Below are 17,407 nucleotides of genomic sequence, written 5' to 3' on the forward strand. Positions count from 1 at the left end.
GGAAGTTAGGCTATAGCTCCCTACCTTGTCCGCACCGACGGTAGCCCGACCCGAATGTCAACAAAAGGAACTGAATTGTCTGGCAAAAGTGGTATCACAAATGGAGATGTGTGCCCCGGAATTGAGAAAAGTGGAGTGGAGTTGACAGACCGCAACAAAAGTTTCTCTCCTCACCACAGTGTCTGAGTAAAACCACTGCGACCTGAACACAAAGAATTGTAGCCGAACGGAGTGAGTGGCCACAGTGTTCTCTTGGGGAATTGTATTGGGGAAAATGTTATCCATAAAACATTTTTTTTTAAACAACATCCAAAGCACCGCTATTCGCCCATAGATACCCAGACGGCGCCCATAGTGATGATGCTAGTTCACCTGTCATTCAATACATGTTACGGCTTGCAGACACAGGCAGGAGCTGTTTTTGTTGTTGTTGAAGCACAAATGAAAAGGCAGCATACTCCTTTACATATTAGCCTACTAACTGGGTTGAGTTGTATAATAACAAATGTAGTTATTTAAGTTAGAAGTAATGATTAAATATACAACTGTATATGTTTCTCTTCAATGTAATCTGAATTCCATACTGTATGAACTCTTCCCTCCCAACCTGTTGCACCACCAGTGTGTGACTCGCACCCGACTCGGGTGAATACAAGACAGTCTCCCACTTCGTCTCCTTGGGGCATGGTAGTTCCACAGGTATTATCTTGTTAGACAAAGAACAGTTAGACAGTCAAGACCACTCATTTACAGCAGAATGGTCTGACTCACCACAACCAGCCTCTGTGACCGTTTGTTTGACAATGATAGTTTGGTTTGAGTCATGAGTAAAAACATCAAGACTGAGTTGTATATCTATTGTGAAGCATAGACAAAAAAGCACATACATTTAATTCTATCTTTATTACAGTATAGCCTACCATTGCATCTAGGAAATCAAATGGCTGAGGTAGTATTTTGAATCCTATTTTGGGTGTTTCTCGTCTATTAATTAATCCCCAAGTTTGATATTTGAATATTGGCACACAGTCCAAACACACATGTTCTCTACAGCATAGAGACAGAGAAATACCACGGTGACTGTCTGAAAGATTCATAGTAAACTGAGCAATTTCTCAGGAGATGTACTTCAAATTATAAGCACTAGATGTCCCTATCTACCTTATTTATTTCTACGAGCCAGCACCTGGCACAGTCCAAATCAAATGTTGTCACATGCTTCTTAAACAACAGGTGTAGACTAACAGGAAAATGCCTACTTACAGCCCTTCCCAACAATGCAGAGAGAAAGAAAATAGAGAAATAATAAATGTAATAAGAAATACACAATGAGTTGCTTGTTTACAAAGGTATCAGGTAACCATAAAGTTCAGGATAGACAGTATTTTTATGTAAAATAAAAGTAGAAATGATACATGTGTGCATATACTTTTCACAATACACAATGTGCAAATAAACATATTCTACCATGTCAATTCCTCATCCGCTATGAGAAGTCTACTTAGTCTGCCATGACCAAGAACCCACGTTTACCTCGTTTTTACAACAGAGACTAATAACACGGTGAATAGCTGCTCCAACTCGGCCCTGTAACGAGAATGACAGCTGGCACAGAGCTACTTAGAACAGGTGACACTGTTAACAGTCCTGTTCAGTCATGGTTGTTGATCTCCTAACGGGATTTGGGTGGACACAGTTGTCTATGTTTGTATGGTTTCACATTGCCATTCAATTATTATTGTTTAGGATGGAATAGCCTAGTCCTTTGATCATCTGGGCTGGGCAGGATAAAAAGAGGTGTTGAAATACAGGGTTAAAATCCTTGTTTTGTATAGAAAACAATTGTGTGAAGGGCAATCATTTACAGTGCATTGACTTCTCACACTGCTCTCACATTCACAAACTAGTAATGGGTCGTTCGTGAAACGAGTCGGCTCTAAGAGCTCTTGTAGCTCTTGTAGGTGAATGTTGGGAGCCGGCTCGCATATCAGAAGAGCCAAATCTATTTATAAAATATTTTTAAAAAATGAAGATATGAATAATCAAAAGATTTAAATTAATAGAATCAACTAATTCAAATAACAAAAACATGTATAAAATAATATAGGCCTAAATGCTCAAGCGCACACACATTCGCTCTGACTGTCTGCTCAGACTTACAGCCTCACCTGTTGTTCCTGTCAATCAGACACACAGTGTCAACCAATGAACCAAAGATGCGTGAGGGAGGGCCGAGCCAACTCACTCACAGTCACACACTTAGCAGCCGAGGAGAAAGAGGAAGGACAGCTGTGAAAACAACAGCTGGAAAATGAGTCTGAAGCACAGTAGCATTTGGATGCATTTGAATAATGTAGACTATGTTAGAGCACAGTCTAGAATTTGCCAAAACAAAATCTCATATAAAGCCGGTTCTATGCACAACCTACACCGGCATATGCGAACTGTGCACCCAACTGTGAAGCTAGCTGTAGTGGAGCTTCGAGAACCTAGCAGGCCTGCGAGTGATAGTGGTGGAGCCAGCACCTCCACACGTGGAGATGTATCCACTCAGTCAAGTAGGTCTACTTCGCGACTCACAGCAACGCACTCTTCTATGGACCAGTTTATGCCAAACGTCTATGTCTGTAGCAAAACAAGGACAAATTGATATTTCATTGGCTAAAATGATTGCCACCGATTTCCAGCCATTTTCGATTGTGGAGGACAGAGGTTTTAGAAATTATAGCAATAGTCTAAATCCAATGTACATAATTCCAAGCAGGAAAACCCTTTCAAAATCACTTATTCCACAACAGTACGAGATTACACAGGCTTCAGTATGGGAAAGAGTCCAAAAAGCTACTGCAGTTTCCCTTACCACTGACTGCAGGACATCAAGGGTAACCACTCCTTAAATGTCGGTTACATGTCACTTCATTGAAGATTTTTTGATGATTAGCTGTCTTCTGGACTGCTTTGTGTTCAGCGACAGACACACCTCAGAGAACTTGGCAGAGGAACTGTTGAGAGTGGCCAGAGAATTGCAAGTAGATGGAAAAGTTATTTTTTTTTGTGTTAGCGACAATGTAGCTAACTAAACCAAAGCCATGAACATGTGTAAATGGACCCATCACCCATGTCTTGCCCACACAATCAACCTGATTGTAAGAGATGCTATGAAGGTGATGAAGCGCACTGTGGACAAAGTGAAAGCAGCTGTGGAATACTTCCACAGGAGCACAGTGGGCTCTGAAAAACGAAAGTCTACACAACACCAGATTGGGATGCCTGAGCTGAGGCCTAAACAAGACTGCACTACAAGGTGGAATTCAACATTATATATGTTGAAGCGGTTTCTTGAGTCAAAGGATGCCATCTCAGCTTCCAGTATTTATGTTGCAGTAGTTTATGTTTTGGGTGGCTAGGGTCAGTCTGTTATATCTGGAGTATTTCTGTAGTCTTATCCGGTGTCCTGTGTGAATTTAAGTATGCTCTCTCTAATTCTCTATTTCTTTCATTCTTTCTCTCTCTCTGAGGACCTGAGCCCTAGGACCATGCCTCAGGACTACCTGGCACGATGACTCCTTGCTGTCCCCAGTCCACCTGGTCGTGCTGCTGCTCCAGTTTCAACTGTTCTGCCTAAGGATCCCTGACCTGTTCACAGGACGTGCTACCTGTCCCAGACCTGCTGTTTTCAACTCTCTAGAGACAGCAGGAGTGGTAGAGATACTCTCAATGATCGGCTATAAAAAGCCAACTGACATTTACTCCTGAGGTGCTGACTTGTTGCACCCTCGACAACTACTGTGATTATTATTATTTGACCTTGCTGGTCATCTATGAACATTTGAACATCTTGGCCATGTTCTGTTATAATCTCAACTCGGCACAGCCAGAAGAGGACAAGCCACCCCTCATAGCCTTGTTCCTCTCCAGGTTTCTTCCTAGGTTTTGGCCTTTTTAGGGAGTTTTTCCTAGCCACCGTGCTTCTACACCTGCATTGCTTGCTGTTTGGGGTTTTAGGCTGGGTTTTTGTACAGCACTTTGATATATCAGCTGATGTAAGGGCTTTATAAATACATTTGATTTGTTCATCTCTACCCTGGCCATTGTCAATGCACCTGTTGATGTTCTGACCTAAGAGGAATGGGAGGTGGTGGAGGAGGTGTGCAGAGTCCTGGAACCCTTTGAGCAGGTCACTGTGGAGATCAGTGGAGAGAGGTACAGTAAGCAGTTATTATTTAATCCAGTATTATATATGTATATGAGCAGTAGATGAGAATGTAGTATCAGTACACAAAACATGAACCTAAACTAATAAGTTACTGTTCTCTCTTTTCAGCTATGTGACAGCCTCAAAAATGATACTCCCGTGTAAGGGTCTGTAGCGAATCACAGCCAGTCGCCAGAGAGAAGCAAATGTAACCACAGGACATGTGACAGAGTTGATGGACACCCTATGTTCATCAATGGACAGAAAGTTCCACAGAATGGAATATAATCACGTGCTATTAGAAACCTCTGCACTTGACCCCAGGTTTAAGAAGTTTGCCTTCAGTGATGCCAGAGTGATTGATGAGGCTCTTCAAAGAATAACCTCAGCAGCAGGGAGGGACAGCGCCAGCAGTCAGCTGGCTCAGGCACCAGGAAAAAGAGGGAGCAGATGGAGCAGAAGCACCAGCAGTAGTGCCATAAAAGTCTGCTGTTTGGATGCTGTTTGATGAGAGAGCAACTGGGGATGCAGCACAATGGAATCTCTCAGCAGATTCCATAATTGAGGTCCGATCCTATTTGGAGGAGCCCCTCCTCTGAGCTGGTGGTAGAACAAGGATTCCTAAAGTCATGACAGTGAGACTCTGCATAGTGGCCACGTCCGTTCCCTCTGAGAGGGTCTTCTCGAAAATGAGACAAATAATTACTGATAGAAGAAATAACATCAGCTACTCGTAAGTGAGGCATCTTGCATTTCCGAATGCAAATCTCTCATAAAAGCAAAATATGGTCAGCATTTCTGTTGGTTATAAGATGACAATAAAGAAGGGACCAGTTTAATGTATTAAGTGGGATGCTGCAGTTTTGCACATTGTTATTTATTTTTCTTTGATTTGGTGCAATATTCTATTATTATGTTGTTCAGATTGTATTCGTTTTGAATTGTTACATTTATATGCACTTTGTTTGTATACCTTAAAAAAGTTATACTTTAAATGCACATGTGTAATAGCATCCTTTTTTGCATTTATTTCAATTTGTGGGATGCTGCAGTTTTGCAAATTGTTATTTATTTTTTCTTTGATGTGATGCAATATTCTATTATGCTGTTCAGATTGTATTCGTTTTGAATGGTTCTGCATTTTATCTGCACTTTATTTATATACATAAAAAAATTATACTTTATATTAAAAATGTTTAATAGCTTTCTTTTTCATAACAAACCAATGCATTTTTAAATACATTGTGGTTAAGTTAGTATGATTTCCTTTAATTATTTAATTCGAATTGTTTTAACACCAATCATAGTCAAACTATCGCAAACTGTTTGACTTGAAAGTGGCTGTTCCACTGATGTCAGAAGGTGAATTCACCAATTTGTAAGTCGCTCTGGATAAGAGCGTCTGCTAAATTACTTAAATGTAAATGTAAAATGTTGAAAAAATACAAAACATATTTTTTTAAAGAGCCGTTTGGTAGCCAAAAGAGCCTGCTCTTTTCAGTGAGCTGAGCCGAATGAGCCGGCTCACTGAAAGGAGCCGGAATGCCGATCACCATCACAAACTGCTGTGGGCACAAAGAGGGAGGAGCCTAAAGCTTAGTGTGCTCGCGACGCTCACCTATGTATACTACCTACAGTAAGCAGACTGACTGGTTCGCGACCTTGTTAGCTAAGTAGCTTATATCTTTACTTTTCTAATAGAATGCGACATTAAACCAGGGAAATAGAACAACGTTCTGCTGGAGAATTAGTGATTTCCAAGAGGGTTATGTACATTTGTGTTGGAAAGACGCTCATAGGAAAGTAGAGTAAAAGGTTGATTTTGCTCTGCATCTTGAAGCTGTGCGGTGTTGTTACACGAAGTCGGCTAAGTTACTTGCACTTCTGAGACTCAGCCTACGGTACGATATTTCAGTTGGTCTTACTACATATAAATACACTACAACTAATGTATTGTTTGTAAATTACGGATTTTACAAAGTAAATAACATGGCAAGACATTGTTAATGTATTTTGCTGCTTGTCAAGTGACCGGGACTGTCTGACTCTGTCAAGGCATAATGTGACACGTTTACATGTCGGTTGTTATAATGGGTTGTCTTTTTAAAAACATGTAAATCAGAGTGACTTGTCATCTGTCCTGGGCACATTTCTCAGAACAAGTTTAAAAGTATCTGTCTATACAGCTTGGTTCTTGCAAATGCCTGGACACAATCTGTCACCTTTCATTCACCTTTATTGTGCCTCACGTGACATTTTGCAAAAGTTTATTGCTGATGTTATCCACATGTTAATGCTGTGGGGCCCAGACGAATGTGTTTAATCAGACCCACGAACATAAAGTACATTTGGCATCTACTGTAACATAATTCATAATTATTTGTAGCCTTTCTGCTATTCGTTCTGCAGAGGTTAACAGATATGTGACACACACACACTCTTCCAACTTCAGCAAACTTGGGAAACAAAACATGGTAGTATGAAGGGTATTTTTGAAGGGAGTTTTGGACTGGTACTCTTATCATCTTTCTGTGATGAAGAGGTCAGGGTATTGGGTTTCTACCTCATGGGATCACATTCAAACAGACACCCATCAATGTTTCATGGTTGGCCATATTTTATTTACAGTCTGGTTGGGTGTGGACTGTTCTTTATACCTCAATGGTGTGGACTATACAGGGATTGTTTTTACATCAAAGTTGTTATAGGAAAATCAGTGTTGATACAAATTGATTTGAACACAATTTGACTTGACGCAAAAACCCTACCCTACTCTACTGTATAATCAAACTCAGTCAAAACGGTTTGCTATATGCAGTGTATTTGAAGTGAACTTTTTTGAGAAATGTTGAATTATGCTTTGGTGATTTCAGACTGTCAGCACACTCACTGTGGGGGTTGGCAGTTGGCTCTAGAGAATGCACACAGGGGGCAAAGCTTTTTGAAGTCCTTTCATTTACTCCTGGTAACTCTCATTGGATGTTAAAGACAATGTTTAATTCCAGCACGCTGACGAAATTGATCTGATTTTTCTGCTCAGGTGTCATTTCTGTATAATAGTAGGAAGAGTTGATACCAGGCTCAGTTGTCCTGATTAGTGTAAATATGAGGGTTGATGTCATGAAAGTACAGTATGTGCTGAATAACTATGCTAATCTGAATTGTGGACTTGTTGTAATTGGGATTTTACAGTATGTACAGTAGTGTCTATTTGTGTACTTGTGTTTATATTTGAGTGCATTTTCCATGTGGATTTCCAGGCCAATGAGAATGGCAGTCTGTTCCTTGACCAGTGGAAGCTGGTGGGAGGAACTGTGGGAGGACGGGCTCATTGTAATGGCTGGAATGGAATGCTATCAAACAGATCAAACATGTGGAAACCACGTTTGACTCTGTTCCAATTATTCCATTCCAGCCATTACAATGAGCCCATCCTCCTATAGCTCCTCACACCAGCCTCCCCTGCACTTGACACACACCTCGCCTTCATATGGCCTTTCCAGAATTCTAGTTTACCCTCTTACTGACCTAGTAGTACACAGCTTTAAGATGCTCTGCCTTGTGATCATTAACCACACAGACTAGTGAGGTCATATCCCACAAGCCTCATCGCTCCAACTGAGGCACCTTGCATTGAGGGCTGTGATATAAGGCCTATACCAAATGTAAACAAATAATTCATAGCACTATGTCAACATAGCAGGGGACTGAGACTTTATATAGCAAGATATTGGCTTTGTAACACGTGAATGCACTGGAAAAGTAAGGAGTTTTTGTGCTAGGTAACCACATGTGTGTGATCAGGTCAAGTGAGGAGGCAATGTGAAGGGTTGTCCCTTTTTTAAATCTCTGACATTCATGTCAATGGAGCATTACACAGGCCGGCTGGTTTAGTTTCACATAGTGGAATGTCTGGTTTGACCACTTCAGTCTACAGTGAGACCTGTAGGGCTAACCCAAGCTATTCATGTAAGAGCAGAGTGTAGTCTGGACTCTACGGTTAACTTTTTTTACAAGGCGCACGCGTGTGCCTAAGTTGAAAAATGTAGGTGCAAACAAAGAAATTTAGGAGCACAATTAAGATTATTTGTGATATTAAAGCCAGAATCCTACATTTTTCTCTGCTCACTGGTGCCCCTAAATAACAATTCCAGGTCGCACAGCAAAACATTTAGGCGCATATGCGAGTAAAATGCTCTCACTGTAGAGCCCTGGTAGTGGTGAGATTAGTGACTTATCATCGCAGGTTAGTTCATCTGTGAATGGCATGAGATCGCAGTACACATACACACACACACACACACACACACACACACTAAACAAAGTTATACCCTATGGATTATATGGTTGAAGATAAGAGACTTAATTCAATGGGAGTTGGATAGGACAGAGTATCATGTAACACAGTTTACCCAGGGCACTGAGATATGAATATAATTGTGTACTCCTCAACTCCCATTGGCTATTTCTAACACATGGTGCAACACTTCATAAGCTATGTGTGTGTCAGTGAACAGTTGGTGTTCTCTCTACGTCATGGATGGTTATCAATCAGAAGGCACAAGCAGCTGAGAGTGCCGCTAACTAGTGATCCTTGAGCTTGAGGTCCTTCCGATTACCTTGACAGGCTGTTGTTAACGTTGCAGAATGTGCTGCTTTTTCAACAATCACAGAGGGCATGCTCGGTTAAGTTTGTTTTGAAAAACATCTCTCTCTGACTAGGCCAGGGAACAAAGTGACCAACCATGCAGGGCAGCATGAGGTAGCATAAACCCAGGCCACCGTGTGACTGGAACAGGGAAGGAACAGGTGTGTGGGACAGCCACCATGCCAACAGCGGTGGCTGTGATGACTCACCGGCCCACCAACCAAGCTGTCTCCCTTTCTCCCAGTTTCTCACACTGGCCATGGCCTCAGTCCGGCTCAGGCTCAGCATTGTCCCGTGTTTGGAATTACACCCCCCCCGCTTACCTCCCTGTCTACCCTCCCTGCCCCCTCTTGCGACCCCAGTGAGGGGTCAGTGAGAACAAGGGAGCCGTATAGAGAGAGCCACTTGCTGGAGTTGTTAACATAGTCTTAACCTAATCCGCTGGGGATGACTGACTGTCGCCCATACCTCTGAACCTTAACACAACTGTTATGTAATTTTTTTGAACTGAAAGTCTACACTAAGTACCTCTTATCTACTGTTGATTGAACTGAAAGTATCTACTAAGTAAAGGGGAAGGGGGATACCTAGTAAGTTTCACAACTGAATGCATTCAACCAAAATATGTCTTCCACATTTAACCCAACCCCTATGAATCAGAGAGGTGGAGGGGGCAGCCTTAATCGACATCCACGTCATCGGCGCCCTGGGAGCAGTTGTTGGGGGTTAACTGCTTTGCTTAAGGGCAGAACGGCAGATTTTTCCACCTTGACGACTCGGGGATTCGAACCAGCGATCTTTCGGTTAAGTACCTCTTATTGTCTACTGTTGATTACCACTTATTGAGAAGTATGAAGAAGCTGTCAAGCTTCTTAGTGTCTTTGTCTCATATTTGACGTGGCATGTTCCTTAAAGGTAGATTTTATTTTATTTTTTCCTTCTCACGTAACTACAGTCATGTTTACTTCTACCTGTTTACTTTTTTCTTGAATGTGCTTCTCTTTGACTAAGCTGAGACACCGTAGCTTGTTCTTGTCTCAGGATACATCACAAATTGCAGGACCTCCAACAACCTTAAATGACCTCCAATTAGTGGTCGACCGATTCAAATTTTTCGATACCGATTATTGGAGGACCAAAAAAAGCTGCTATCGATTAATCGGCCGATTTAAAAAAAAAAAAATATTTTTATTTATTTATTTATTTATTTGTAATAATGACAATTACAACAATACAGGCACTTTAGTATTGCCAGTGTAACAGTATAGCTTCTGTCCCTCTCCTTGCTCCTACCTGGGCTCGAACCAGGAACACATCGACAACAGCCACCCTCGAAGCAGCGTTACCCGTCACTCCACAACCACTCCAAGTCTCAGAGCGAGTGACGTTTGAAACGCTATTAGCGCGCACCCCGCTAACTAGCTAGCCATTTCACATCGGTTACACCAGCCTAATCTCGGGAGTTGATAGGCTTGAAGTCATAAACAGCGCAATGCTTGAAGCACAAAGAAGAGCTGCTGGCAAAACGCACAAAGGTGATGTTTGAATGAATGCTTACGAGCCTGCTGGTGCCCACCATCGCTCAGTCAGACTGCTCTATCAAATCATAGACTTAATTATAACATAATAACACACAGAAATACGAGCCTTAGGTTGTTAATATTGTCGAATCCGGAAACTATCACCTCGAAAACAAGACGTTTATTCTTTCAGTGAAATACGGAACCGTTCCGTATTTTATCTATCGGGTGGCATCCATAAGTCTAAATATTCATGTTACATTGCACAACCTTCAATGTTATGTCGTCATTACGTAAAATTCTGGCAAATTAGGCAGGCTAAACTGTTGTATATACACTGACTGCGTGCAATGAACGCAAGAGAAGTGACACAATTTCACATGGTTAATATTGCCTGCAAACCTGGACTTCTTTTAACTAAATATGCAGGGTTACAAATATATACTTCTGTGTATTGATTTTAAGAAAGGCATTGATGTTTATGGTTAGGTACACATTGGAGCAAGGACAGTCCTTTTTTTGTGAATACGTGAAATCAACATCGATTATATGCAACGCAGGACACGCTAGATAAACTAGTAATATTATCAACTATGTGTAGTTAACTAGTGATTATGATTGATTGTTTTTTATAAGTTAAGTTTAATGCTAGCTAGCAATTTACCTTGGCTTACTGCATTCGCGTAACAGGCAGGCTCCTCGTGGAGTGCAATGAGAGGCTGGTGGTTAGTGTTGGACTAGTTAACTGTAAGGTTGCAGGATTGAATCCCCGAGCTGACAAGGTAAAAAAATCTGTCGTTCTTCCCCTGAACAAGGCAGTTAACCCACCGTTCCTAGGCCGTCATTGAAAATAAGAATGTGTTAACTGACTTGTCTAGTTAAATAAAGGTGTAAAAACAAATTGGTGTCCAAAAAACCCGATTTCAGATTGTTATGAAACTTGAAATCGGCCCTAATTAATCGGCCATTCCGATTAATCGGTCTACCTCCAATGACCTAAAGCATACTCACCGTCAGTAGATGTTGCTGACGGGAGGACGGCTCTTAATAATGTCTGGAATGGAGTGATTGCAATGGTATCAAGCCCATGAAAACCATGTTTTTGATACCATTCCATTTACTCCATTCCAGCCATTATTATGAGCTGTTCTCCCCTCAGTAGCCTCCACTGCTCTCCATCTATAGAACAGCATGGTGTCTAGTGGGGAGACTGACTGGAGAGGGAAGATTGATATCTTAACACTACGGCAGTTCAACAACAGGCGCAACAGCAGTAGTAGTGTGCCTGTTGAGTCCAAACCAATGGAGCCTATTATCTCCTCTGATCTGGTTAATGACATGATGAGAGCGTGGCGAGACCTAGCGCTTTTCATCCTTTCTGAGAAGGGCCCTACCAACATCACAGCCATGCTATACTATTCATCCCTTCTGAGAAGGGCCCTACCAACATCACAGCCATGCTATACTATTCATCCCTTCTGAGAAGGGCTCTACCAACATCACAGCCATGCTTTGCAATTCATCCCTTCTGAGAAGGGCTCTACCAACATCACAGACATGCTATGCTATTCATTTCTGCATCTCTGCTGTTACCAGACTCGTATTTACTATTGCTAATGCTGCACAATTTAAATATTTGCCATCTATTCTACTGAGCCATTTACTTTATGGTCGTATTCTTATCTTTTATTTCTTGTTGCGTTGTCGAGAAGGAACCTGACAGTAAGCGTTTCATTGGACAGAGTAGTGTATACAATGTGAATCCTTTACATAATCTCCATTCACTTATCCCTCCACCTCGTCATCCCTCTATCCCCCCGCCGTCTCGCCTTCATGCAAACACTCACCCCTTTCATCTCCTGTTGGCGCGGCAGCATGCAAACAAGGTAGAGAGGAAGCCGCAGCAGAGATCTGGATTGATGTTCCCACACTAAACCCATTGAGAATAGGTCAGGGGTTTATCCATGTTGCCATCAGAGATCTACCTACTCCCCTCCTGACTCCTGGCCTTTGTTGTTTACAGCTACATGGGGATGACGTCTGTGGAAAAGTATGTGGAAGTTCTGCTGTGGTACTGTTCTACTGAATGTACACACACCGTATTGTTTAACTAACCTTGTGGGGACAAACAATTTATAAACATTCAAATCTTATATCCCTAACCTCTAACCTTAACCCAAAAACCTAATCTTAACACTAACTCCTGAACCTAATTCGAACACTAATTCTACCTTGACCCTAAACCTCCTAGAAATAGCATTTGACCCTGTGGGGACTAACGAAATGTCCCCAGTTGGTCAAATTTCTGTTAATTTACTATTCTTGTGAGGACCCCACAAGTATAGTTATACACACATACTGCAAGAATCACTTCACATACTCCCTGGATCACTGACAAGCTAACCTGCACTTGAAGGCTGTATTTTGTACCATTGTCTCCTGTGTTGTCTACTACTCACCTGTCTCAGTATTATTGAACCATTCAAACTAGCCTTATCTCACTGTAGCAGGCTGTGCAGCTCTCTGTATCCCTGTCTCAGAGTCTCATGGAAGTCATTATTACGCAGTGGCTCAAGGGATTGTTTTAGCCACTCTAAATGCAGGCAGCATGTTGCTGTGCCATTATGTGCTGTTCCTAATGCTGTGGGAAAGAGAACGCTGAGTGTGTCAGCCTGGGTGTGCATTTTATAATATGTGTTGATCCTCTGGGGTGTTTGGCTCTAATCCACTCAGCTTGTTGACCTTTCCCTTGTTACCAGTCTCTCCCTTCCCCCTCGGGCCTCCTCCCTCCCTAGCAGGTAATGAGGAGGTGAGCTGATGTGTTTGAACATGTTAATCAACCTCCTCCACTGAGCTCAGAGGTGGGAACACTGACTGAACGCAGCGCGTGTTCAACGTGTTGAGCACCTACCTCAGCCAACCCACACCTCAGCCTATAACCTTCAGCTGGTGTTTAACACAGAATCACAGTCCTATCTGATAAGGCCCTTTATGGCTTTTACCCTGTTGTATTAGGTTGTTAATGGGCACAGCTGTTGAGTCCCTTCATGTTGATGTTTCATTTCAGAAATACAACTGACTGTTGATGAGAGTAAGGACGTTGCCTCAGAATGATGTGTTGATTGGTACTCTGTTTTAATGTAGCCAACACAGATGGGCTTTAGAGAAATTTATATTTGTGATGTTATGAGCATTCCTAGTCTGAATGCATTAGGTTTAACTGTTTCATAGAGACTAACTGTAGTGCGGACAGTGGTCAACGTCCCCTCGGCTACAGGAGAACGGACGCCTAGATGACACTGGATGGTGTCCTCCTATTGTAAATGTCTGTGTTGTTCATTGGAAAAGGGGACAGATAGACTATATATAGTCAGGCTCTCCCTCTTTGGCCCCAGTTGTGGCCCACCTGTAAATATTTCAAAAAGGTACCGTCACTTTAATGGCCACTGTAAATGTCCTCTGCCTATCACCCATTGGTCTATCACTGGTGGGAGAAGAGAGAGGACGGCCAATGTCAGAGCCCATTCGTCCTGGCAAGACCCTATTGTTGGTCCATTTGTCCTGGACCAGGCCCTGCCATTTGTCCTGGACCAGGCCCTGCCATTGGTCCATTAGTCCTAGACCAGGCCCTGCCACTGACCAGGACATCATTATGGGCTCTGTCTGAAGAGGACAGGCGCTCTTCCTGATAGAGCTTAATGATCTCACATCAGTCACAAAGTCCAGATGCACAGGCTATGGGAGTGTGGTGGACTAATGTATTGATGGTGGTTCAGTCGACAGTATTGAAAAATGCCATGCATACATTTAACTAATTTAAGAAGCAGACACTCAACTACTAATTAATATTGTGAAAAAGAGTTCTCATTGCTTGGTGGGTGTAACAATATGTGTACCTAGAATTTGTTAGATTTGAATGTCTGGCCTCAGAGGTAGGAATCACGCACAGCAACATGTTCAGAAAGAGTAAAAAAAAGCCAGTGTACTGCAAGTTAGGACAGCCTTGTGAGTGCTACTGTAGGTGTGGCTAGCTGGCTTTTCAGCTATCTATCACAACCTCGCCCTAGTGTGTAAAACACCTGCCGAGAGGGAGACGCCTTTTACATCTCATAGCTTTAGAAACCGGAGCCACTCTGTCACCAGAACCACTCTGTCAGAATACACACACATTGATGATGCTTACCAAACCTCTGTCCTTAGGCAAACATTCTATCCTGTCATCGGTGGCTCTGCCTGTGTTATCTCTTGTGAAAAGGTCTCAAAGCTCTTCATCTTTTGTTACCTGTGAAGCCTCTCTCTCTCCCTCCCTCCCAGCCCATCCATTGAATAACACGTTCAAAAGATGACATAACAAGGTAGACCTCACTTCACTTTCTAAAGCTTTATCTCAATGTATTTACCTTGGCAGTTAGCTAGGTCTCTCTTCCTAACTCTGACTAGGACTTGTTGCTTTGTGTATAGTCAACCAGTAACCAATTTTACAAAGACTCATGACACAGTGTGAAGAAAATGGTCTCTTCATCTGGTAGAATTCAGTGTTGAACTTCAGTTCAAACCATTCTAGTTTCAGGGCCTTCAGTTATTCTTCTCTCTGTGTAGAAATGGTATTGTTTAGAAGCTACCTCTCCTAATTCCCTGTATACAGACTGATGAGCCCAATACTTCTGCTGTAATCTGGAGAATATTATTTTAGCAGCAAGGGGTCTGGAACCTGGTAGAGATACCAGCCACAGCCATTTTGGGGACGCTGTGTGGTGTAGACGTACATGGCATGCACTGGTTGAATAGGGATGTAGGTTACTGTGGTACTACAGTGTCTTTTGTACTTGGCTACTTTCATTACTCAAGAGACACTTATACACATTCAGTGACTGTTATAGCATGTATAGCATAGGCCTATGTCATAGTATTGTTATGTCAGGAGGCCATAAGCAAATGTCAATGCAGTGATGTTTCTAAACGCAAGGCGAAACTAACACAATGTTGACAGAGAACACTCAGCAGGTCACTGTCCTCTAATCTAACAGGTTCTTAGAATGAATTTAACAGTGGCGTGGGGAATGTGGTGTTGATCTCTTCAAGCTCGCTCTCTCTCTCTCTGTCCCTCACTTTATTTCTCTGTCCCTCTTTCTCTCTCTGTATCTCTCGCTCTCTCATTCTTTCTCTCTCATCCTGTCATTCTCTCTCTCATTCTCTCTCTCCATCTCTCTTTCCCTTTCCCCTTGCGCTTCCTTAGCAAAATCAATATGGTGGTATGCTGCTATATTTAATTTATCATTATTCTAGTTTGACTGTGGTGGTATGGCTTTAAAACACTGCTATAGTTGGCCTATTTGTTCCTCTCAATTCTCCGTGTTCCTTATCATCTACTAGGCTTCAAAGCAGGTTTGATGTTCTCCTGGTGTTGCTGTTCCGTATTCCCTCACTCACACGAAGCTCTCTGAGGAGTTAACCTCCACCCCAAGGGGAAATCATCTCACCCTGTGTACTCTGACCCAAACCCTTCAGAAATAACATCTGGTCATGAATGGCAGAAACCATGGTTAGAGGATGACACTAGGTCTGTGGGCGAGAGGGGGATGGAACTAGATTCGATAGTGCTGCTAGGTAACGGATGTGTTTTGAAACGGTGGAAACTCCTGTAGTGGATTCATGTCCTCTGTGTGCCAGTAGGAGTGGGTAATGAGCAAGAGCAGTGCGGAGGTTTCTCTTTCCTTTGTACTTGTGAGAGTGGGGATGGAGAAAGATAATGACAGAATGAGATCATCATCATCACTTGCAGTTGTCATCATTCAGTTTCATCACCATCTAGGCTACATCGTAATCTTTCATCAGTGACTCAGGTCTCTGATCTCAACAGGGTTTCTTCACTGTGCCCGATCACAGCAGGAGGTCTGTTCCATTTCACCTCATTTTGGAATAAATGAGCCACAAGTAGTGTGTTACTACATACGTCCTCATGATCAATGTGACTATTGATTCATTATTGATCCAGATTAGTCACCGGCTCGCTCTAAAACTGCTTAAAGCAGCATGCCTCTTCTTCCCTTTTCAACTCTGTTTAAGTGCCTCCAAAGTGTGTGTGTGTGTGTCTGGCTCGCAACAGGGGTCCTTAGTCAACACTCCTGTTTTCAAAGGGAGATGCTGATTTCAAGACTTCTTCAGAGCTTTTCTGTTTATCCAGTCTCTGGCGTTTGGGGCTATGGAGACGCACAGACACACACACTTTTCTGGGGTCACATGCTCTCCCAGAAACATTATAAATTGAGTTGATTACACAGGCATCAAAAATAATAAAGCTGACTACATTCATTGTGTGAAAGCAAAGCACCATCTCCCTGGTGCTCCTCTTTATAGAAGTGGTGACCCATCTCCCTGGTGCTGCTCTTTATAGAAGTGGTGCCCCATCTCCTTGGTGCTGCTCTTTATAGAAGTGGTGCCCCATCTCCTTGCTGCTCCTCTTTACAGAAGTGGTGCCCTATTTTGAGACTTGACAGTGTTGCTGGGCTCTATTTTGAGCAAGTGGAGCATCTCCTCTCCAGGCAATATAGTAGTATCTTCAATATGTCTTCCAACTGCAGTACACTATGCAGTTAGGTTACAGTAGGTGAGTGTGTGTAATTTAGGTCATATTTTCATAGAAAATATAGAAAGGAAGTACTGAGGGGAGTAGCTATATTTTAGCTACAAGTTGTTGGTGTTTTCGGTAACTGGTGTGGAGTCTAGTCATACATTTTTGACCCCTAATTTCCTGTGATTATAATTGGTTTTTAGAATGATTCGGTGTCAATCCCAGCATAATTTAATTTTAAAAAGTAGCTTCCTATAACAGGAATGAAAAACAAATTTAGGATGGGTTAAAGAGGTCAACATTGCTCATCACTGACTGACTCTATTTTTGAGGCGTGGCACACTGAAGAGTTACCTCTTAATGTACTGAGACTGGGAGGATGTACATTTGTTTTTTACATGGAACCGTTATGTAACTAGGCAGTTAAGAACAATTTACAACGATGGCCTACACAGGCCAAACCCGGACAACGC

The 17,407-nt window shown here is 42.3% G+C and overlaps 1 protein-coding gene across 2 annotated transcripts in view; it reads left to right on the forward strand.

The window, feature by feature from the left end:
* Nucleotides 1–5,816: 5,816 nt before the first annotated feature.
* The window catches only part of LOC135507583 (FHF complex subunit HOOK-interacting protein 1A-like), a 35,342-nt gene continuing 23,751 nt past the window's right edge, over nt 5,817–17,407 (forward strand). For both annotated transcript variants that reach the window (XM_064927112.1, XM_064927114.1), the window contains exon 1: nt 5,817–6,096. The gene's annotated coding sequence lies outside the window, so the exon portion shown is untranslated. The remainder of the gene's footprint in view (nt 6,097–17,407) is intronic.

The sequence above is a fragment of the Oncorhynchus masou genome, chromosome 21 (genome assembly GCF_036934945.1).
Source record: "Oncorhynchus masou masou isolate Uvic2021 chromosome 21, UVic_Omas_1.1, whole genome shotgun sequence".
NCBI lineage: Eukaryota > Metazoa > Chordata > Actinopteri > Salmoniformes > Salmonidae > Oncorhynchus > Oncorhynchus masou.